This window comes from Macaca fascicularis, chromosome 11 (genome assembly GCF_037993035.2).
Source record: "Macaca fascicularis isolate 582-1 chromosome 11, T2T-MFA8v1.1".
Classification (NCBI taxonomy): domain Eukaryota; kingdom Metazoa; phylum Chordata; class Mammalia; order Primates; family Cercopithecidae; genus Macaca; species Macaca fascicularis.
The window spans coordinates 84329449-84354617 of NC_088385.1; the positions used below are offsets into that span (position 1 = coordinate 84329449).

General features: G+C 38.2%; 1 long non-coding RNA gene across 1 annotated transcript; it reads right to left on the reverse strand.

Moving 5' to 3' along the window:
• Window positions 1–11323: 11323 nt before the first annotated feature.
• On the reverse strand, window positions 11324–24410 carry LOC123567647 (uncharacterized). Its single transcript, XR_012420470.1, has 3 exons — window positions 24271–24410; window positions 20033–20156; window positions 11324–11452 (listed from the first exon to the last, which is right to left on the reverse strand). It is a non-coding gene; the product is annotated as an uncharacterized lncRNA (long non-coding RNA).
• Between the last annotated feature and the right edge of the window lie 759 nt (window positions 24411–25169).

Below are 25169 nucleotides of genomic sequence, written 5' to 3' on the forward strand. Positions count from 1 at the left end.
TTATTTCTGGGCACATTGTAGACAGAAGTGGTATAGTATGTCCCTCAATGGAGAGAGGCACCTAGCTCTCAGCTCAGTATTGTCATCATTTGGCTGTGCCCAAAATAATATTATTAGTATTACTAATATTAATTAATAGTAACAGTGTCAGAATCAGTGACCATTTTTTGAGCCCTTCCCATGCGCTTATGAAGCCATGAAGGCATTTTGCAAACCTTTCTAAGTCAGGAGCCATGTTTCTCTTATTCACTGCTGTATCCCCTGCCCTTGGCAGAGTCACTGCCACATGGAAGGCAGTTAAGAAGTGTTTATTAAATGAATGTGTTGTTCTGATCTTCAGAACAATCCTAAACAGATCAATTATTATTTCTCTTCTATTGAAATTGATGTTTACAATTAACTAATTAGTACAAGGTCATTCAATTGGTACTTGTTAGAGTCAAATTTGAGTTGAGTTGTATGTTCAAATTTGAGCTTCACTATAGACTCAAGCCTTTAGGCTTGACAGGCAGAAATGTTCCCACTGTATCATGATGGTGAGTAAGTAGATGGGTAAATTAATAAAAGAGTGAGTGGATGAATTCAATTGCTCTAGCCCTGTCTGCTTGTGTTTATTGCCAGCCATTTCTAGTCTACTTTGGTTATGACATTGTTCCTTGAGATAGAAGAATAGGATTGCACTTGCCACTGGAAAAATTAGGATTCTGATGGTTTGGAATTCTGTTGTCCTCTTCTCAAGATGCAAAGCATCTGTGAAGGTCATGAAAATCCCATGATACCTTTGGATTCTAGGTTCCCAGATATTTTCACACTGTGGGGGCCAGCCTGCTTGGGTAGCTGCAGGTCACCAAGCTTTCCTCTTTGTGAGGCGTGAGAGCTTGTTCAAAGGTGCTTAGGTGTATTTTGTCACCAAGGACAGGGGAACATAACGAATGATCATTCTGTCAGGTGGTCACCTCAGTCTTTGGACCTCGTGGATGAGTTCAGATTCTAAATACGTTGTATTCATTTAATTCTGCTCTGTGCTTCATCTGACCCAGAAATCTGGTTAGCTATTCAAACTTGGGGAGCTCAAAAATCAAAACAATTTCCAAGAAGAGTGGCTCATCTAAATTCAATTCCAGGAAGGTGCTGAAATCAGAGGGAGGTCCGTCATAGGGCAACTCAGAGCAAAAAACTGATATGGGCAGGTACAAGGGGGAAGGCATTTCAGGCAAAGAAAATAGTAAGTTTATTACCACACTTGGCTGGCTTCAGTTTTTGACCCTTGTACTTTCCCTTTCTACTTTTCTCCTAGAAATTGCTAAAGAAATTGACCAGAAAGTATGGAGAAGGGAAAATGCCATAAATGTTCTAAATTTAATAATTCATATTGGAGTTTGAAAATTTTCTTGAGATATTGGAGAGATGGATTACAATATGGAAACAAACTAAAGGACCCAACAAAACCCTCAGAGTGCTTTTGAGTTATTTAGCAAAAAGCAGACTTTTGTATTTTCCGGAGTGTAGCAGATTTCCAGTCAAAGAGAATTCTGGTGCTAACAAGGTGTATTACTATCTGTTTTTTAGAGAGTTGTCATTGTTTAGCTGGAAATATAGTACTTTAGTTGCCAGGCAAAAGATGTCTATCATAAGCAATAATTCTTTTACATAAATTTGTCTGAGATTTTGAGAAATTCAGCTGATCCTCATTTACATCTATAATGCTTTCCTTTTGACTATGCTGATTCTAAAACATTGGTTATGACTGTGTTATACTGTTAATTTATACAGTAGCACACTTGTTTATACACCATTGGCTCAGCTGCTATGTGGAGCAGTATGAAGACAACCATACTGCTACACTTTCTATAAATTATTGTTTGAAACAGTAAAATACTTTTGAGATTGCTGAGGTAGTAGGACTTTTTAAAGATGATTTAATATACCTTATTTTGTGTTAAATCATTGGTGTTTTGTTTTGTTTTTGAGACAGAGTCTTACTCCGTCCCTCAGGCTGGAGTGCAGTGGTGTGATCTTGGCTCACTGCCTCCCAGGTTCAACCTCCACCTCCCGGGTTCAAGTGATTCTCCTGCCTCAGCCTCCCAAGTAGCTGGGATTATAGGCATGCACCACCATGCCCAGCTAACTTTTGTATTTTTAGTAGAGATGAGGTTTTACCATGTTGCCCAGGCTGATCTCAAACTCCTGACCTCAAGTGATCCACCCACCTCAGCCTCCCAAAGTGCTGGGATTACAGGCGTGAGCCACTGCACCCGGCCTCATTGGTGTTTTTATGTCTTCCTTCATATACAATAACACTTAAGTAAAAAGCATTTTCCAGAATTTTGTTTTACATCACTTTATGTCTATTCAGCTTAACTTCACATAAATGAAATAAAGCTATTTTATGGGCACAGTTAATACTTCATTAATAGTGTTTTGGCAGTAGTTAAATGTGGGTTCTGAAGATTGACTTCTGGGATTCTTATCTGACCTTTGCCATTTACTAGCTGTATAATTTTAAACAACTTGTAAACTGTTTTGTGCCTTACATTTTCAACTTTAAATGGAGGTAGTACCTACCTGCTAGCCTTGTTCCAAAGATTAAATTACATCCCTCTGATGAAGTTCTTAGTTAAAACAATATCTGGGACATAGTACACTTGATTTTTATTATAATTTCTGTCCTTGACGTTTGATAATTTCTGTATAGTTTTGATTGGTAAGTATGTCTCTAGTAATAAGAGTATTTGAATTAGTCTAATTCTTGATGAAGCAGATTTCCATTTACTGTGTTTACTTTGGGCTCTCATTAGCAATTTGTTAAGAATATGGTTTCTAAAGGTATTGTACATGTGAATCGTGTGTGTGTGTGTGTGTGTGTGTGTGTGTGTGTTAGCACTTAGCATTTTTGTATTTGAAATGTTGGAATGTTTCAACCTATTTCCTATTTGGAGGATTGTCAGTCAAAGTGCTCTACTATTTTGGAAAATTGTGTTAAAACTGTATGCTGTTCTATTTTCTTATATTCCTTGTTTATCTAAGTCATGCTTTCAATAGGTGGACACTTCACAATTATAAAATCACTGAATCAGAACAATGAATGTTTCATTATGGTAATTTGTGTTTTCATATTTATGTCTAGTATTTAGGATAATGTTCCAAACTTTATAGGGCCTATTTTTTTGTTTTGTTCTAACAAGACGTGGAGCACAAAACTCAGAGATATGGTAATACCTTGATTTTTCTGACATGTTGTCAGGAAATGATGCATTCCAATAAACACAATTTTTAGGTGATTTTTTCCTGTAGTCTGCCTCTCCCATCTTTGTGTTCTGAAGAAGTGCATAGTAAATATAATATAAACTCTTTGTGATACAGGGCCACCATTAGAGATATGTATTCATTTACTGCCCAGTGAGTGACACAACGCTGTCCTCAAAGTATATTAGAATATGTAACCCCACTCTACTATGTACTAAATGGATCCAGACAGCTGTCTTTTTTTGAATTCTTATTTCTTTGAATTCCTTACTGCTGGCAATGTGCCTACTTCCAGAAAGCCAGTCTTTATTTACTGATTCTGATGGTAAGCCATGCTTGCCAGAATTGTGTCTAAATAACACTAGGATAGTGCTTGAGTGAGGACTTGACATTTTTCCAAGTGCAGTTCATGAGATGAGGGAGGTGTTATTGAATATAGTTGGGCTACTGGCTGTAGGAACTATTTTTGAATTTTGATACACTACTTTAATATACCGTCAAAGGGTTTATATATTTAATATTTTTAATGTATGCCTAAATGAAGGACTTGAGTGCAGATGTAAACAATACACAGATATTACTGGGTAGATCTGCTAAATCCTTAAAAAGGAAGAATAGTATTCTGAATTTATAAATTAGGCATCTTAAATATAACAGTGATTATCATAGGAACAGAACGTAAAGCAGGTCATGGCAGAGTCCCTCTCCCAGGAGATATTTCACAACAAAACTGGAAAAATGACTGTCAACGTTTTGGTAGTGAAGATTTCATGGGCCAGGTGACCATTTGAAAACTCTCTGGAATCTGCTTCTGTTCTCTACTTCAGATATAAACATTGATAGACTGATTCATTCAGCAATTATTTGTGAATTTATCTACTAAGTCAGAGGCACTGTGGGAGGTTCTGGAGAGGTGAATAAAATAGACATTGGCCTTGGTCCCCTGGATAGACAGGAATAAAATAATCACACACATAAATATGTATTCATCAATTATGATATCTTATGAAAGAAAAGTACTGGGTACTGTGAGCAGTTATTAACAAGAGGAGGTGATTTAAAATGATAATTCAGAGAGGAATTGATAGTCAAGTTGAGGTCTAAAGAATGAAGATGGCCGGGCGCGGTGGCTCAAGCCTGTAATCCCAGCACTTTGGGAGGCCGAGACGGGCGGATCACGAGGTCAGGAGATCGAGACCATCCTGGCTAACACGGTGAAACCCCGTCTCTACTAAAAAATACAAAAAAAAAAAAACTAGCCGGGCGAGGTGGCGGGCGCCTGTAGTCCCAGCTACTCGGGAGGCTGAGGCAGGAGAATGGCGGGAACCCGGGAGGCGGAGCTTGCAGTGAGCCGAGATCTGGTCACTGCGCTCCAGCCTGGGCGACAGAACAAGACTCCGTCTCAAAAAAAAAAAAAAAAAAAAAAAAAAGATAAGCTAGAAAAAAAGAATCCTCTCTAACAGAGTAAACAGTCTAGGAAAATATTTGGGGAAAGGGAAAAGCTTGGCATGTTGCCAAAAACCATAAGACGACCAGGGTAACTGGATTGCACTGAGCAAGGTAGAGTGTGTTGTAAGATAAAAATGAAGAGAAATGAAAGTGCTGGGTCATGAAGGACCTTGGAAGCCATTGTGAGGATTTGGGGTATTTTTTTTCCAGTGTAAAAACATTCAGAGTTTTAAGTAGGAGATGGGCATAATCACAGTTGAGATTGTAAAAACATTATTTTCTCTGCTATTTGTTGACTAACGAAAGGATTGAGGTGGAAGTGTAGAGATGGGCTATGAGGCTATCGAAGAAATACAGCTAAGGGTGACTAGCAGGCAATGGATAGAAGTGGACAGATTCAAGACGTCTTGGCCAATCCCTCAGTTTCATTATCTGTAAAATGGGGATCATTGCTGTGTTTGATACAGGGTTGATATCAGTAAATGTTAGCTATGATTCTTTATGTTACCTAATGAAATTTGTACTAGTTGGTTGGTTAATTGAAAGAGCTTGTTAAAGAAGGGAAATACTGAATCATATATACTTATCTTAAATATTTCATTTTAACTTAATGCATATAAATATTTATTGTCAATCTTTTGAGGCAGAGTTGGGACGATTTGTTGAACGTGAATATATGAGTTGAAGTTCTGAACTGATTTTGTTTGGTTTCATTTTGCATGAACCATACCCAGTTATATCCTCTATGATTTTTAGTTTTAATTCTGTTGAAGAGAAGCAAGAATTTAAAAGACATCTATAAAGGTTTTTATGACACAAGGATGAGGATGAGAGCCCAGAAATTTCTATTTATTTATTTTTTCCAATTTTGCACATATATGATTTAAAAATAATTCATTTAGCAACTTTTCTTTATGGTTTTCCAAAATATTCTACCTCGTTTTTCTATAACCAAACTTTTTAAAGTGTAAATTACACTAGTTTATGTAATGGTTCATGGAAATATATAATTTCAATAATAAGTACAACTGGTATATGCAGGTTTGGAAACAAATACAACTGACTTCTGATAAGGATATTGTTTGACTGGGAGAAGTGAAAATGTAGGTAAGATAATACTAGAAATTAACTTCATATTAGCTGCAAGCACTCAGAGTGCCATGGTTCTGAGTCAATGTGCTCTTCTAGGGGAAATGGAGAGTATTGGTTAATGTAGTAGCTAGGTAACTGGAGAATGCTTTTACTAGTTTTTGGAGGTAGGATTGACAGAGCTTGATGTGGGGTGAAGAAAGGGAGAATCCCAAGGATAAGCAACTATAAGAAGAAGGAATCATTGATCAAGATGGGTGGGAAGATGGGGATGGGATCCAAATGTAATTGTAAGTTTAAGATGCCTGGAAGACATTCAAGTGGCAATGTTAAGTGGGCCGTTGACCGCGTAGCCCTAAATCTTGGAGTGGTCTTAACTAGGCTTTGCCTGACAAGCTGGAATGTGATGACGGCTTGAACCAAGAGGAGAGTGGTCCAGGTGCCCAGCTGGAGTTTGTAGAACATGGAGTCCTGGAGATTGAAGGCCATGTGGTGAGAGGGAAGGTCTGAGTTACACTTGAGGAAGGAAGTAGAGTGGTGTAGCTGGAGAAATGGTGCTGATTGTCAGAGGCAAGTGTCAAGGTGGAGCTCTTAGTGCAAAATTAGAAAATCACAAGTGTACAGAAGTAGGAGATTATAAAGTATGGCAAAATTAAGGTAAATACTTCAGCAGTAAGACTGAAGAATACCAGGGTGTTAGAATACCATTTATATGCAGTGCTGACTGAATAGTCTGTGGGCCAACATGAGAGCTACTGATACAGTTGCCCGGGTATAAACACTAATTTGATTTTCTAGAAATGTCAATGGACTTTTCATAATACAGCCTTGGTGCAAGGACGTCTTCATAATCAGTGATACACATTTATGGATGTATTGGCCTCTGTTAGGCTGAAGAAAGCAATTTTACCTTCCCTAGAAAGGAACTAAGCTCTTGATCTTGGCCTTATTAATGATTTTTCTGTAACAAAATAAGCTAACTCTGATCCTACCAATTTATCAACTGCATGGGCAAAAATACAGATGTTTGATATGACCAGTGCCCTAGACTTGTATTAATATGTGAATTATCCAATTGTGATGGAATTCATAATGAAAACACAACATGTTCAGACACTGTTGGAAATTGTAATTAGATCTGAAAATATTTTGTCAATCAAAATGAATATTGTGTTCTTTCATTCAGCTAAGTGGGAAATTGTGGCAAGGAAGGAAGTGTTTATTTTTGGTTGATGAGTATAGCAAATCTGGCCTCTCAATATAGGTGTGTTATATTGTGATATGAGGGATAATTTGGCTGGCTGGCCATGTGTTGGCTTGCTAAGTAATTTCAAACACATGAGACTGAATATTCCCATTGATATCCATTTCCTTAAAGACTAAAGAGCTGAGTCTTTTCTTTTGAAGAGGTAGTCTCTTAAAGGATTGGTTCTTCCTTCTGATGGGAGTATTTATATATTGAATATAAAAGCTAGAAATAGCAACCATTGATTATTTTTGGCCTTACTGCTTTCCCACAAGGTGAATTTCTTAATGCTTTCATCTTTAATGTACAAATATGCTTGATTTTTATTAAAGTTTTTCTTTAAGTACCTATTTTTGAAAACATCCCTGAAGAGATATTCTCATATGAGAAATTAGTTTCTCATGCTTATAATATAATTTTTAAAAATTTTATATTTATAGGAAGCCAAAGATTTTATTGTGATTTACCATATTCTCTCACTAGCTGGTCTTTTTGGTTCTCTTTGACAAAGGCTGATGCCATCATTCAATCACTTGCCCAAGAGTGAAACTGGGCTTCCTTTTTGATATCCACTGTTTCTTACTGTTTAATGTGTTCTAAAATCTGTTTAGTACTCTTCATCTCTATAGCCACTGCTAAGCCCACTAACTCTCTGCCCTAGATTGTTCTAATAATGGTTTTCTGCTTTGTCTCTACTACCTCTTAACCCATTCCTCCTACTTTGGTCAATGTAATATTGCTAAGCTTAACATATAATGCTACCTCCCTGCTTAAAACATCATGATCTTGCCCCTAGGATAAAAAACAAATTACTTGGTGTGTTATATAAATTGTTTCAAGTCCTGATTTCTTATTTATTTAGGAATCTAAAGATTTAGGAATCTTCCTTTCTTCACATTCTAGGCTCCAGGCATATAGAAACTTAATTTATGTTCTCAAATATTACACGAATGTGTGACCGCCAAGCCTTCCTACATGACCTTCCTTTGGTTTAGAACATCCTCTCCCTTCCTGGTAGCCTTCAACTGAGATCTTATTGTTCAGAGGAAAATGTCTCTCAGCACCGCAGATGAAGTTAGATGCTCCTACCCAGTGTGGCCACTTCAACCACATTGTGGCTTTTAAAATTATTTATTGCTATTGCATATTTACTCATCTATACCTCCCTATAAACTGTAAATTTCATTAGGCACGAGACCACATCTCTTCTGATAACCTATTGCTATGTATTTTAGGGTTGTTATGGCAACACCCCACTATCAGAAACCAAAGTCTGTTCCAATTCCTGTTTTTTTTAAAAAAAAAAAACACCTCAAAACTTAGTGGTATAAAACTACCATTATTTTCTATGCTCATGAATTACATGTGTTAGAAATCTGGACAGGGCATTGTCCAAATGTAGGCATGCATTGCCTCTGTTCCATGGTATCTAAGGCATTACCCAGAAAACCTAGAAGGGCAGAGGGCTATTTTAATAGCTACGGGATGAAATCCTCTGAAGGCTTCTTTATGCACACGTCTAGTGCCTAGGCTGGGATAACTTGAAGACTTAGCTGCGGCTTCCAACCAGAGTGCCTACACATGGCCTCTCTCTGGGGTCTGCAGTTATCCAGAGTGTGGTAGAATTGGAATGTTTGGATTTTTTACTTGGCTATCTCAGGACTCCAAGAGCAAGTCAGAAGAAAGTAGAAGCTAAACAGCTTTTTATGGCCCAGTGTAGGAAGTCACCAGCATCACTTCTACTGTACTCTATTTGTTAAAGTAGTTGCATTAGTTTTCTATCATTGCCATTACAAATTAGCAGAAACTTAGTGGCTTAACACAACGCAAATTTATTTTCTTACAGTTCTGGAGTCCAGATCCAAATAGGTCTCAAGGAGCTCAAATCAAGATATAAGCAAGGCTGTGTTCCTTTTTGAGGGTCTAGCAGATAATCGTTTTCCTTGTCTTTTCTAGATTCTAAAGATCACCTGTATTCCTTGGCTCATGGCCCCTTCTTCCATCTTCAAAGCCAGCATCATAGCATCTCCAAATCTCTGACTTCCCTAGCTTCCTGCTTCACTTTAGGGACCCTTGTGATTACATGACCCACAGAGTTAATCCAGGATAATGCACCTATCTCAAGATCAGTTGATTAACAACCTTAACCACCTACACCCTTAATTCCCTCTTGCCATGTAACAAAACATATTCACAGGTTTCAGTGATTAGAACTTGGACATCTTTGGGGGCCACTGAGATCAGTCTCATCCAGATTGAAGGTGACTCTTAGGAACAGGGATTAGATTCTGAGACTTGGTATTGCACAGAAGGCCCTCACATGCAAGGACACAAACTCCTTGCTCACACAGAGAAAAATTACCAACACGAAGAGACCAGAGCTCCAGACTGGATCCTTTCTCCACTGAACAAGGCAAGGGGATATAGACCCTACTTCTTGATGGGAAGAGGGTAACATAATTTACAAACGTATATTAAAACTACCATATATATTTTGCTCACATTACTGTACATTTCTGGCACATTGACAAATAGATAATTCATGAATTTAATGCACTTAACATCTGTGTAATGATAGAATTGAATAATGCTAAATATTCTGGAGGAAAACCAGAAAAAATAATGTGAAAACTAACAGTATAGGAGATGCTAAAATGAAGTGTGTACATCTTAAGAATTCTAGATTTTTTTTTGGTTGCTAGCTCTCTATTTAAACAAGTATGCTCAGTGATTACTAATGAGAAGCAGTGATGTGTCAATGTTAGTATTGTGAACACCCTAGGGAGGCATACTTATGTATATGTTGTGATATCCCTGGGCTATAAAAAGCTGAAGAAAAGTAGAAGGGAATGTGTAATGAATATAACAAATATAAGATTATGAAGAAGATGAAAAGAGGGAGGAACCAGAGTGACAATAAACACAATGAAGGTTTCAAAATAAGTATACATTATGGAGCGAATTGTGTCCCCAAAATACATATATTGAAGCTATAACTTCTCAATGTGACTATATTTGGAGTTAATGCTTTTAGGAACACAATTAAGGTTAAATGAGGCCTTAAGGGTGGGACCCTAATCAGATTGCACTGACATCTTTATGACAAGAAAAAGATACACCAGAGATGGATTTCTAAGTGTGCACAGAGTAAACGCCATGTGAGGACACAGTGAGAAGGCAGTCATCTACAGGCCAACAAGAATGGCCTCATCAGAAACCAGCCCTGATGCCGTCTTGGACATCAATGCCTAGCCTCCAGTACTATTAGAAAGCAAATTTCTATTGTTTAAGCTGCCCCATCTGTGATATTTTGTTATGGCACCCTGAGCAGACTAATACAGTGTGCTTAAGCAGTAGATGAATGGTTTGAGTTAAACTTTCCATAGTGTCAGTCAGTGTCGAGGACTTCATTAACTGATGGTCATACACACAGTTTCCTACATGGCAGTGCTTGTTTCTTCTTCTTGGGAGTACAAGGGAAATATGGCCCTGAGAAGTGAGGAACTTTGCATCATGAATGCCACTGGGCCTTTAGTCACCCAGCAACAGGTCACTTCATCCAGTTAATGTGGTAGTTCCCATATGTTTGGGCAGGAAAGAAAAATCTCATAACCCATTGCTTTTCTTACTTTTGAATTAAAATCTCATGTGAAAATCCAGTTCTTTTTCTGGTTTTGGCATCTTCTACTAATTAATATTAACTTGAAAAGTGCTTGGAAAACAGCTTGGCTAACTTCAGTCAAAAGCATGTAAGGAATGTATTCATGGACAGAGATCTATGGAAATAGTGGAGTGGTGTTTTCCAGGCAAGAAGACAAGTTATGATAATATTAATGATGTTAAAATCCACCTGCTAAAACAAGCCCATTAAATCAAGCAAATCTGTGATTTGTATTGCTCCAACTATTTAACAGACTGAAAAAACTGTTTATTTTTCATTCAAGGAGAAATCATACTAGGAAACAAGAACAAAATCTTTAGTAATATCTTCGGAATTGATGATATAAGTGAGGATTTTTTTTCAAGCATGAAATACTGTGGTTACTTTAAGCAAATATATGAATTTGAAGTGTACGGTGTAGTTCCCAGGATGAAAGGAATTCTATAAACCAAGCTTCCAATAGACAGGAACCAGGAATATCTATATCGCTCTTGGGAGTAAAATCATTTTAATCATCTATTTCCTGGCAACTTTATGGGGATAAGTGAGCTCAAATGGTTTATTCTGCCCTTGCATCACCCTGCTTGAATTTCTAGGAGCCAATATTTCAAGTTGCCCCAGCATGTTACCTGTATATGAATGGCAAGAGAAAAGAACCTAGAAGAAACCTTCAGGAACGCCTTGGGAATCCATAGTGGGAGGGTAGAGTATCTTGATTTACTGTTCCCCCAAGATATCACATAGGCAGGGAAAGTGATTTCCTAAAATGAAACTGCATGTTATTAGCAAATCAAATGCCTATCAGGCAGCTCCAAGGCAAGACCTATCTACTATACTCATTGTTTTATCTTCATGAATTTAAGGGCTTAAAAGCAGTCTAATTTTGCTTAATTAGTCCCGCTATTGCTCACAGATTATCTTCCAATGAGTGAACAACCATAAGTAAAGCTTGCAACAAAATGAATGTGTGCATTAAAACTGCCTTCATAGCATTGTGATATGCTTAGCAAAATACCTAGCAAATAAAGATTAGATCTTAAAAAATCATTATCTTTGAAATGAAAATCATTTTGGAATTGGTACCAGTTTAACAGAATTTGGGGTGAGAACCACAATAAACTCTTATAAAGATGAACTACATTAAAAAATATCTAATAATAGAAAAATTAGAAAATTCAGTTGCAATCTCAACAGATAATATGTTTGCCTTTAAGAAGACACAGAGTGTTCAAAAAGGATACTAAGCTTATTCAGTGGTGAAAAAATACTATTGTGGGGCTGGGACAACTAGATACTCAAATGTAAGAGAATGAATTTAGAACCTACTTCATGCAGAAATTATGAAATATACAGAAGTTAACTCAAAATATATTATAGATCTAAATGTAAAAGTTAAAACTACTAAACGCTTAGAAGTAAACAGGAGTAGATTTTCACAGTCTTGGATTAGACAATGGTCTCTTAGGTATGATACCACAAGCACAAACAACAAAAAGAGAAAGAGATAAATTGAACTTTATCAAAATTAAAAACTCTGGTTTTTAATTTTCCAAAGGATACCATCCAAAAGGATGTGGTGTTTCAAAGGATACCGTCAAGAAAGTGAATCAACAAACCACAGAATGAGAGAAAATATTTGCGGTTTGTGCATCTCATAAGGGACTTGTACAGACTATATAAAGAACTCTTATAACTTAATGAAAGGATAAGTAACACAATTAAAGAACAGGAATGAGGCTGGCAAGATGGCCGAATAGGAACAGCTGCAGTCTGCAGCTCCCATTGAGATCGACGCGGAAAATGGGTGATTTCTGCATTTCCAAATAAGGTCCAGGTTCATATCAATGGGACTGGTTGGACAGTGGATGCAGCCCATGGAGGGCAAGCTGAAGCAGGGTGGGGCCTTGCCTCACATGGTATGCCCTTGGGATCGGGGAACTTTTTCCACTACCCAAGGGAGGCCATGACATGACTGAGCCTGAAGAACTCTGGCACAGATACTGAGCTTGTCCCATGTTTTTCGCAACCTGCAAACCAGGAGATTCCCTCTAGTGCCTACCCCACCCGGGCCCTGGGTTTCAAGCACAAAACTGGGTGGCCATCTGGGCAGACACCGAACTAGCTGCAGGAGTTCTTTTTTTCCATACCCCAGTGGCGCTTGGAACACCAGGAAGACAGAACCATTCACTCTCCCAGAAAGGGGTGCTGAAGCCAGAAAGCCAAGTTGTCTGGCTCGACAGATCCCACCCCCATGGAGCCCAGCAAGCTAAGATCCACTGGCTTGAAATTCACGCTGCAAGCACAGCAGCAGTCTGAGATTAACCTGGGACTCTCAAGCTTGGTGTGGGGAGGGGCGTCCGCCATTGCTGAAGCTTGAATAGGTGGTTTTACACTCACAGTGTAAGCAAAGCTGCTGGAAACTTCTAAGTGGGCAGAGCCCACTGCAGCTCAGCAAGGCTGCTGTGGCCAGATTGCCAGATTTCCCTTCTCTGGGTGGGGCATCTCTGAAAAAAAGGCAGCAACCCCGGTCAGGAACATGTAGATAAAACTGCTATTTCCCTGGGACAGAGCACCTGGGGAAAGGGGCGACTGTGGGCACAGCTTCAGCAAATTTAAACGTCCCTGCCTGATGGCTCTGAAGAGAGCAGTGAACCTCCCAGCACAGCGTTCAAGTTCTGCTTAGGGTCAGACTGCCTCCTCAAGTGGGTCCCTGACCCTGGTGTATCTTGACTGGGAGACACCTCCCAGTAGGGGCTGACAGACACCTCATACAGGAGAGCTCTGGCTGGCATCTGGCAGGTGCCCCTCTGGGACAAAGCTTCCAGAGGAAAGATCAGGCAGCAATCCTTGCTATTCTGCAGCCTCCACTGGTGATACCCAGGCAAACAGGGTTATGAGTGGACCTTCAGCAAACTCCAGCAGATTGGCAGCATAGGGGCCTGACTGTCAGAAGGAAAACTAACAAATGGGAATAGCACGTCCACTCAAAGACCCTATTAGCAGGTCACCAACGTCAAAGACCAAAGGTAGATAAATCCACAAAGACGAGGAGAAGTCAGCACCAAAAGGCTGAAAATTCCAAAAACCAGAATGTCTTCTTCTCCAAAGGATCACAACTCCTCGCCAGCAAGGGAAAAAACACTGGACGGAGAATGATTTTCACGAATTGACAGAAGTAGGTTTCAGAAAATAGGTAATAGCAAACTCCTCCAAGCTAAAGGAGCATGTTCTAGCCCAATGGAAGGAAGCTAAGCACTTTAAAAAAAGGTTAAACAAATTGTTAACTAGAATAACCAGTGCAGAGAAGAACATAAATGACCTGATAGAGTTGAAAAACACAACACAAGAACTTTGTGAAGCATACACAAGTTCCAATAGCTGAACTGATCAAGTGGAAGAAAGGATATCAGTGATTGAAGATCAACTTAATGAAATAAAGAGAGAAGATGAGATTAGAGAAAAAAGAGTAAAAAGGAATGAACAAAGCCTCCAAGAATATGGGACTATGTGAAAAGACCAAATCTACATGTGATTGGTGTACCTGAAAGTGACAGGGAGAATGGAACAAGTTGGAAAACACTCTTCAGGATATTATCCAGGAGAACTTCCCCAACCTAGCAAGACAGGCCAACATTCAAATTCAGGAAATACAGAGAACACCACAAAGATACTCCTCAAAAAAAGCAACCCCAAGACACATAATCGTCAGATTCACCAAGGTTAAAATGAAAGAAAAAATGTCAAGGGCAGCCAGAGAGAAAGGTCGGGTTACCCACAAAGGGAAGCCCATCAGCCTAACAGCATATCTCTCTGCAGACACCCTACAAGCCAGAAGAGAGTGGGGGCCAATATTCAATATTCTTAACAGAATTTTCAACCCAGAATTTCATATCCAGCCAAACTAAGCTTCATAAGCGAAGGAGAAATATAATCCTTTACAGACAAGCAAATGCTGAGGGATTTTGTCACCACCAGGCCTGCCGCGCAAGAGCTCCTGAAGGAAGCACTAAACATGGAAAGGAACAATCGGTACCAGCCACTGCAAAAACATACCAAATTGTAAAGAACATTGACACTATTAAGAAGCTGCATCAACTAACGGCAACATAACCAGCTAGCAACATAATGACAGGATCAAATTTACACATAACAATATTAACCTTAAATGTAAATGGGCTAAATGACCCAAGTAAAAGACACAGACTGGCAAATTGGATAAAGGGTCAAGACCCATCAGTTGCTGTATTCATTCAGGAGACTCATCTCACGTGCAAAGACACACATTGGCTAAAATCAAGGGATGGTAGAATATTTACCAGGCAAATGGAAAGCAAAGAATAAAAAAAAAAAAAAAAGCAGAAGTTGCAATCCTAGTGTCTGATAAAACAGACTTTAAACCAGCAAAGATCAAGAGACAAAGAAGGGAATTATATAATGGTAAAGGGATCAATGCAGTAAGAAGAGCTAACTATTCTAAATATATATGCACCCAATACAGGAACACCCAGATTCATAAGCAAGTTCTTAGAGACCTACAAAGAGGCTTAGACTACCACACAATAATAGTGGGAAACTTTAACACCCCACTGTCAATATTTGACAGATCAACGAGACAGAAAATTAACAAGGATATTTAGGACTTGAACTCAGCTCTGGACCAAGCAGATCTAATAGACATCTACAGAACTCTCCACCCCAAATCAACAGAATATACGTTTTTTTCAGCAGCTCATCACACTTATTCTAAAATTAACCACATGATTGGAAGTAAAACACACCTCAGCAAATGCAAAAGAATGTAAATTATTATAACAAACAGTCTCTCAGACCACAGTGCAATCAAACTAGAACTCGGGATTAAGAGACTCACTCAAAATGCCACAACTACATGGAAACAGAACAACCTGCTCCTAAATGACTACTGGGTAAATAATGAAGTGAAGGCAGAAATAAAGATGTTCTTTGAAACCAGTGAGAATGAAGACACAACATACCAGAATCTCTGGGACACATTTAAAGCAGTGTGTAGAGGGAAATTTATAGCACTTAGTACCCACAAGAGAAAGGAGAAAATAATCTAAAATTGATGCCCTAACATCAAAATTAAAAGAACTAGAGAAGCAAGAGCAAACACATTCAAAAGCTGGCAGAAGACAAGAGTAACTAAGATGAGAGCGGAACTGAAGGAGATAGAGACACAAAAAACCCTTCAAAAAATCAGTGAATGCAGGAGCTGGTTTTTTGAAAAGATCAACAAAATCAACTTCTAGCAAGACTAATAAAGAAGAAAAGAGAGAAGAATCAAATAGACACAAAAAATGTTATAGGGGATATCACCACTGATCCCGTAGAAATACAATCTACCATCAGAGAATACTATATATACCTATATGCAAATAAACTAGAAAATCTAGAAGAATTGAATAAATTCCTGGACACATGCACCCTCCCAAGTCTAAACCAGGAAGAAATCAAATCCCTGAATAAACCAATAACAAGTTCTGAAATTGAGGCAGTAATTAATAGCCTACCCACCAAAAAGTCAGGGCCACCTGGATTCACAGATGAACTCTACCAGAGATACAAAGAGGAGCTGGTACCATTCCTTCTGAAACTATTCTAAACAATAGAAAAAGAGGGAATCCTCCCTAACTCATTTTATGAGATGAGCATCATCCTGATACCAAAACCTGGCAAAGACACAACAAAAGAGAGAATTTTAGAACAATATCCCTGATGAACATCGATGCAAAAATCCTCAATGAAATACTTGCAAACCGAATACAGCAGCACATCAAGAAGCTTATGTACCACGATCAAGTCAGCTTCATCCCTGGGATGCAAGACTGATTCAACCTATGCAAATCAATAAACATAATTCATCACATAAACAGAACCAATGACAAAAACCACATGATTGTCTCAGTAGATGCAGAAAAGGCCTTTGACAAAATCCAACACCCCCTCAGGCCAAAAACTCTCAATAAGCTGGGTATCGATTGAATGTATCTCAAAATAATAAGAGCTATTTATAACAAACCCACAGGCAGTATCATACTGAATGGGCAAAAACTGGAAGCATTCTCTTTGAAAACCAGCACAAGACAAGGATGCCCCCTCACCACTCCTATTCAACATAATATTGGAAGTTCTGGCCAGGGCAATCAGGCAAGAGAAAGAAATAAAGAGTATTCAGTTAGGAAGAGAGGAAGTCAAATTGTTCCTGTTTGCAGATGACATGATTGTATATTTAGAAAACCCCATCGTCTCAGCCCTCCTTAAGCTGATAAGCAACTTCAGCAAAGTCTCAGGATACAAAATCTATGTGCAAAAATCACAAGCATTCCTGTACACCAGTAACAGACAAAAAGACAGCCAAATCATGAGTGAACTCCCATTCATACTAAGAGAATAAAATCCAACTTACAAAGGATGTGAAGGACCTCTTCAAGGAGAACTCACTGCTCAAGGCAATAAGAGAGGACACAAACAAATGGAAAAACATTCCATGCTCATATATAAGAAGAATCAATATCATGAAAATGGCCATTCTGCCCAAAGTAATCTATAGATCCAATGCTATCCCCATCAAGCTACCACTGACTTTCTTCACAGAATTGGAAAAAACTACTTTAAACTTCATATAGAACCAGAAAAGAGCCTCATAGCCCAGACAATCCTGGGCAAGAAGAACAAAGCTGGAGGCATCTGCTACCTGACTTCAAACCATACTATAAGGCTACAGTAACCAAAACAGCATGGTACTGGTACCAAAACAGATATGTAGACCAATGGAACAGAACAGAGGTCTCAGAAATAACACCACACATCTACAACCTTCTGATCTTCAACAAACCTAACACAAATAAGCAATGGGGAAAAGATTCCCTATTTAACAAATGTTGTTGGGAAAACTGGCTAGCCATATGCAGAAAACTGAAACTGGACCCCTTCCTTACACCCTATACAAAAATCAACTCAAGATGGATCAAAGACTTAAACATAAGACCTAGGACCATAAAAATCCTAGAAGAAAACCTGGGCAATACCATTCAGGACATAGGCATGGACAAAGACTTTGTGTCTAAAACACCAAAAGCAATGACAACAAAAGCCAAAATAGACAAATGGGATCCAATTAAACTAAAGAGTTTCTGCACAGCAAAAGAAACTATCATTCAGAGTGAACAGGCAACCTACAGAATGGGAGACAATTTTTGCAATCTATCCATCTGACAAGGGGCTAATATCCAGAATCTACAAATAACTTAAACAAACTTACAAGAAAAAAAACAAGCCCATCAAAAAGTGGGCAAAGGATATGAACAGACATTTCTTAAAATAAGACACTTATGCAGCCAAGAGACATAAAAAATGCTCATCACTGGTCATCAGAGAAATGCAAATCATATCCAAAATGAGATACCATCTCACGCCAGTTAGAATGGCAATCATTAAAAAGTCAGAGAACAACAGATGCTGGAGAGGATGTAGAGAAATAGCAATGGTTTTACACTATAGGTGGGCATGTAAATTAGTTCAACCATTGTGGAAGACAGTGTGGTGATTGATTCCTCAAGGATCTAGCACTAGAAATACCATTTGACCCAGCAATCCTATTACTGGGTATATACCCAAAGATTATAAATCATTCTACTATAAAGACACATGCACACTTATGTTTATTGCAGCACTATTCGCAAGAGCAAAGACTTGGAACCAACCCAAATATATATCAATAATAGACTGGATAAAGAAAATGTGACACATGTACACCATGGAATACTATGCAGCCATAGAAAAGGATGAGTTCATGTCCTTTACAGGGACATGGATGAAACTGGAAACCATCATTCTCAGCAAACTATCACAAGAACAGAAAACCAAACACTGCATGTTCTCATTCATAAGTGGGAGTTGAACAGTGAGAAAACATGGACATATGGAGGGGAACATCACACATGGGGGCCTGTTGGAGGGTGTGGGGCCAGAGGAGGGAATAACATTAGGAGAAATACCTAATGTAGGTGACAGGTTCATGAATGCAGCAAACTACCATGGCATGTGTATACCTATGTAACAAAACTGCACATTCTGTACAGGTACCCCAGAACTTAAAATATAGTAAAAGTATGTGTATATATACTTTTATATATACATATATATATATACACACACACACACACACACACACACATATATATAAAAAATTTTAAAAATAGGCACAATATTTCAATAGATGTTTCTGTAAAGAAGGTATACAAATTTTCAGTAACCACTTGAGAGCAATATTAGTAATTAGAGAAAAGCAAATCACAGCAATAATGAGATACCACTGCACGTCTCCTAGGATGGCTAAAATAAGGACAATAACAAGTGTTGTGAGGAGGTAGAAATGTTGGAACACTCATACATCACTGGTGGGATTGTGGAATGGTACAGTCATTTTTGGGAAACAGGTTGGTAGTTTTTTCAAAATGTTAAACATAGACTTACTGTATGACTCAAAAATTCCATTCCTAAGATAAATGCCCAAGAGAAATGAAAACCTATGTCAACACAAAAATCTGTACGTGCATGTTTATAGTAGTTTTATTCAAGTACCTAGAGTGTTTTCTGCCTTGTGCTGGCTCTGGCTGCTGTGCATGGAGGATCTAGGCCTTCATTCTCATTCTAGAGTCATGACAAAAGGTAGTACAAACTATTATGTCATAGGTATCTGCTATGGTGGCAGGTGTCTGTAATCCTAGCTACTCAGGAGGCCGAGGGAGCAGGCAGGAGAATCACTTGAACCTGGGAGGCAGAGGTTGCAGTGAGCCAAGATCGGGCCACTGCACTCCAGCCTAGGTTACAGAGTGAGACTCAGTCTCAAAACAACAACAACAACAAAAAACAACAAAACAAAAACAAAAACAAAAAAACTGCCATGCTTCAAGTCAACAGCATTTATTGAGTTCCTAGTGTGATGGCTTGTGTGCTAGACAAAAATACAAAGATGGATGTGAGTCGTGTTCATTATTCAGAAAACTCATTTGCTTATAATCTTAGTTATCACCTCTGCTGACACAATTGCTAAAGGATAGCGAACAGGAGGGATTCTCTCTATTCTGAATTTTGAATATAGATACTATAGTTTATCAAAAATAATGGGAAGCTATTAATTTCTGTATTAAGAATAACTTTAGCCTGGGTGTTGGCTCATGCCTGTAATCCCAGCACTTTTGGATGCCGAGGTGGGAGGATTACTTGAGGACAAGAGTTTGACGAGTCTGGGCAACATAGTGAGACCTCATTTCTTCAAAAAACAATTTAAAAAATTAGCTAGGCACTGTGCTGCTCACCTTTAGTCCCAGCTATTTGGGAGGCTGGGAGGATCGTTTGAGGCAGGGGGTGGAGGTTCCAGTGAGCTGTTATCATGCCACTACACTCCAGCCTGGGTGACAGAATGAGATCTTGTTGCTGTCTCTAAAAAACAAAAATAATACAAGGACTGTTATTCACTTAATTTGATTATTTAAGGCTATAGTTTTTAATTCTCTGATAGCTAATTTGCTGTTTAGAGAAATGTGACTGACACCAATAAATGAGCATTTTTGGCCTATAGTATTTTGTATATTATATTTACTAATAGTAGAAATAATCTACTTCTAGATATCAAAATGTTAAAAGTTATGATCTGTTTTCAACAGGTATGCTCAAAATATTTCAAAAGTAATTCTGCATTTGCAATAAAATAACATTCTGTGATATTTTACTTTGGAGTAATTAACATCATCATGCATTGTAAATTAATTCAGCTAAAGGCAGAAAATCTATTTCGTGTGGATGGTTGCTTCCTATTGTCATATTTCCCTTTTGGGAAAAAAAATGTACGCACTGTTCTTAATATAACAAGATATTATACCTAATGTAAATGACAAGTTAATGGGTGCAGCACACCAACATGGCACATGTATACATATGTAAGAAACGTGCGCATTGTACACATGTACCCTAGAACTTAAAGTATAATAAAAAAGAAAAAAAAACAAGATATTAAAAGAATGAGATAAGAGGAGTTTATTTCAACACATGTATTCAGTATATAAAATATGGTTTTTAAGGAAGGTTTCAAGGAAGGGAGTAAAAGCAAGCAGTGTAAATGAGTTCAGGACAGATAGGAAGAGCGAGTTAAGATAAATGAAAAGAGCAGATTTTGGGGGCCCTTTGATATATTTCCATGTCCTTGGTTCCTTTCAGTCACTATTTCTGCTAATGAAATTTTATAACTTTGAATTGTATGGATCTGTGCTACTCAATAATGTTTCTGGTAAAGGTTAAAAAATGAAATATATTCTCTTTAATGTGTTTTCATGAAAGCTACTGTGTATGTATATACATATTACTCTTGTCATAGATAGTTTTATTTAAAAATATATGAAAACCCCAGAATAATTCCATTATTTAGTATAACCACATGTCTAATTCTATTGGCAAAAAGAGAAAAGTTGATCACTTATTACAGATAAATGATTCTTCCAGGTGGCTAGACTCTGTTTTATTTATCATAATAATTTGATTGACTAAAATTATAAGCATGCCCAAAAATGCCAAATTTACTTCTTTTCTATGGTTATCCTAATCTGGCTTATATTAATATAACAATGAATTACATTTTCATCTTTATTATGAGGCATAAGATCCCTTAGAAGTTATTTGTCCACAGTAAAAGGAAGACCTCAGTATTATTTCACCACCCATGTGATGTGATTTTTAAAAATACATTGAGTGTCTACAACTCCATAATTTAAAGCAAATGTTATGAAACACCTATATAACAGATTCCCAGTTCTAGATAATTTGGCAATTATCACATATTTATTACATAGGCAAAAACATTCTTGAAAATTTTGTTTTGTTTTTTATATTGTGGCATTTCCTTGGTACACCTTCCTAATGATGAAAAGTGAATTTAACTAGTGATAGAGTCCCCAAGCTTAAAAATCTATTCAAGGATGGTTTAAAGGCAGATATATGTGAACATTTTGAGAAGGATGCAAATGTCATTCTATATTTTTAATTGATGTGTTACATAATTTCTTGGATTCTGATCATGGCAATGAAATAACACAAAATATTTTATAGAAAATAGGATCAGAAGTATATTTCATGTTTTTTCAACATTACTGTACATGCATATGATTTGAAGGGAAGAAGAGGCAGAGACAGAGAAGGAGAGGGAGAAAGAGAAAAGAGGAGGAGAGAGATTTTACTACTCTGCGTTTTAGAGTTGAATACATGGTTATTCAACCTGAGGCTATAACATTTGATGTATCTTAAAAAACATTGTTTTTTATATAATGGTTAGTATAAGCCCTGCAAAATTTAATCTAACCAGCTATATTCTGGAATATATATGTCCAGTGATACTATGTTGGGGTCCGCGTGTTTCCTAAACAAAGGAATGAACACACAAGACAACACAAGACAAGACAAACATGGCGGCCGCCCCGAATGGCGCACTCCGCTTTATTTTATACAGTCGTTTGTGGAATGTTGCCAAGTCACAAGACACATTGTTGTTTTTCTGACCTTTCCCTGACTTTCTGGATTTTCAAGATGTTTACATATAAACAGGCCCCCAACGCCCTGCTTCGTTTGCAAGAGCAGGACTTATTGGGAACACCCTGCTTCGTTTGCAAGAGCAGGACTTGTCGGGAACGCCCTGCTTCGTTTGCGAGAGCAGGACTTATGGGGAACACCCTGTTTGTGAGCACGTAGTCCTCTACATTTCCCCTTTCCTTATTTACAAGTTTGAATTTCTTTTAAAACCATCAATACATGTTGGGCTCGCTGGGATTCGGTGTTTGCCCTTTGGCACCGTCTCCAGCAGACTGTGAAAAATGACAAAGGCAAGAACAACAATCAATACGTTACTAGAAACAGAGGTCAGCAAAGTTTTTACAGGACTCATAGGGTTCAAAGACGTCAAACTTTGTGCAATACCAGTCATCAAATCTGCACCAGTCAGCAATGGTAACTGATTGCGAAATGTTTCAGAAATGTTCTGTGTTAATTCTTGTATTTCTAGGGAAAGATTATTATAACCAATTAAAAGTCTCTTTATCTCAGTCCAATTATGTACAGTGCTGTTAAAAGGAACAGGAGTAATACAAAATTGGGTAGTGTTCCAATCACATTTCAACAAAGCCCGGGTATTCAACACTGTTAGCTGATCTCCCAACCAAGAAACCACTTGTTCCAGATTATCTACTCGTTCAGTCAAATGAGCATCTATGTCTCGTTGCTGCTGCCACAACAAATGTGATTGTTCATGCCATTGTTGCACAAATTCTGCATTTTGTATATTCTGGTGTAGAGCTAATTCAGCAACAGCGGCGGTGGAAGCAATTGCTATAAGTCCTATCACTGCGGTCACGACGATTTCAACCATCCTCTGACTGCGGTGGACAAGATCTTGCATTATCTTGTAAATTTGAGTAACCCCAGCAGATTCACTCCAAGTACGTGTTAAGTTTACAGATAGCCAGGTTTCTTTTCTGGCTCTTAGTATATATAAATCGGAATGAGACTCATTCCAATTATTATTCCACCAAGTAGTATTTATACAACTTAAGAATGTACAATTATTTGTACAGTTAACTACCCCTGTATTATTATCCCATTTAAAAATTCCTGTCAACAACAAGTAAGGCTTTCTTACACATGCAATAACATATCTAGAACTATTTCGATGCAAAGATATATGGAAAGGGTTAGCAATATTAGTAAGATTTAAGGACATGTTTCCCGTGAAAGTGAACATTGGTTTACCAGCAGCTAGCAACTTCCAAATATGACCTTGTATTTGTGAGGTATTAGCCAAATGTGGCAAGGGGGTGATAGACCACCATCATGCCAAATAATAGTTTCATTGCCATCTGCAGAAATGCTGTGATTACCTTATGCCAACGCAGGTTGACATGGCTGAATTTAGTCTGAAAATCTCCATGTACACTCCAATCTGTAACAAAGTATTTACGACTCTTCCCTTTTACTTCTAACAACAATCGTGGCCCACTACTTCTACATCTAGTCCACTCTAGTTGGGAAACACCTCCGGACACATCAGGGATAGGGCATAAAGATAATGTACTTGGCTGAGTTTCATTAAGTACTGCAGTATGATTATACTTGAAACTTTGAGCCACAACAATCATAGTAAAGGCAGAGATATGACTATGGTTATAGCAAACAGCCCAAGCCTCATGAGAAAGATGCAGACAATGCGGACTACTCCCAAGACATATAGGTAACCCTTCAACCCCAAATTGATATGAACTATTTACTGTGCCAGTGTCTAATTCAGGATCCTGGTTTAAAAAAGGCGATGGCATCCAAGCAGTATCATTAGTAAATACTGGGACTTCTCTGTCTCCCCAGGCCACACCTTGATATAAGGGTGGAAAAGGAATATAAGCCCAGTATGTAAATTCTCCAGCTGTTACCTGGCAATTTACTATGGCCAGCATAGCCAGGAATAAAGTCAGTGGGGTTTTGGGCTGCCCAGCTTGTTGAACAACCCCTTTAGCTTCTTAACTGTTTCAGTTTTCCCCATGTCGGGGGCTCTGCACGAGTTCCGAAGGTGAATGTTCTCTGAGCGCTCAGATTTAGCTCCTGGAATTCCTTCAGGAACTGTTTGGATAGGCTCCTCTTCGCCATGGCACTGTTTCAACCATCGAGATGGAAACCACTCATTTCCGGCACCTGTACGGACAAGAGCATAGCCTCGGCCCCATTGTAAAACTTTTCCTTTTAAATATTTCCCTTGTAATGAAGGATAATATACCCACAGATTACTGTTTTGCAGTTTTTCTAAAGGCTGTTGAAAATGTTTCACCGCTGCAGACTGCTGTAATTGGCGCCAATGGTTGAGAAAATTTAAAGTAAAAAGGGCTTTCAGAATTTGATGTTTTGGGGAATCTCACCCATCTCCCCCTATTTGCTTTAAAAGTTGTAATTTTAAGGTAGCATTGGCTCTTCCAATAATTGCTTGACCTTGACTGTTAAATGGAATACCAGTGGAATGATGAATATGGTATAAAGAGAGGAAGGCAGCCAATTTGTGAGAGCAATAAGCAGGGGCATTATCAGTTTTTAATTCAGCAGGGACTCCCATAACTGCAAAGCAAGTAAGTAAATGAGTAGTAACAGAGTCAGCCTTTTCAGAGGGTAATGGCGTAGCCCACTGGAAATGTGACCACGTATCAATAGTATGATGAACATATTTTAAACGACCAAAGGAAGGAACATAAGTTACATCTATTTGCCAAATGTGATTTTGTTGAATGCCTCGAGGATTAATACCTGGACTTTAAAAAGGTGCAATAATAGGAGCACAAGGTGGGCAGGCTCTGACAATAGCTCGGACTTGTCGGCGTGTTATAGAAAATCGCCGTTGTAATCTTAAACTATTAGTATGATGTAGTTGGTGCTCAT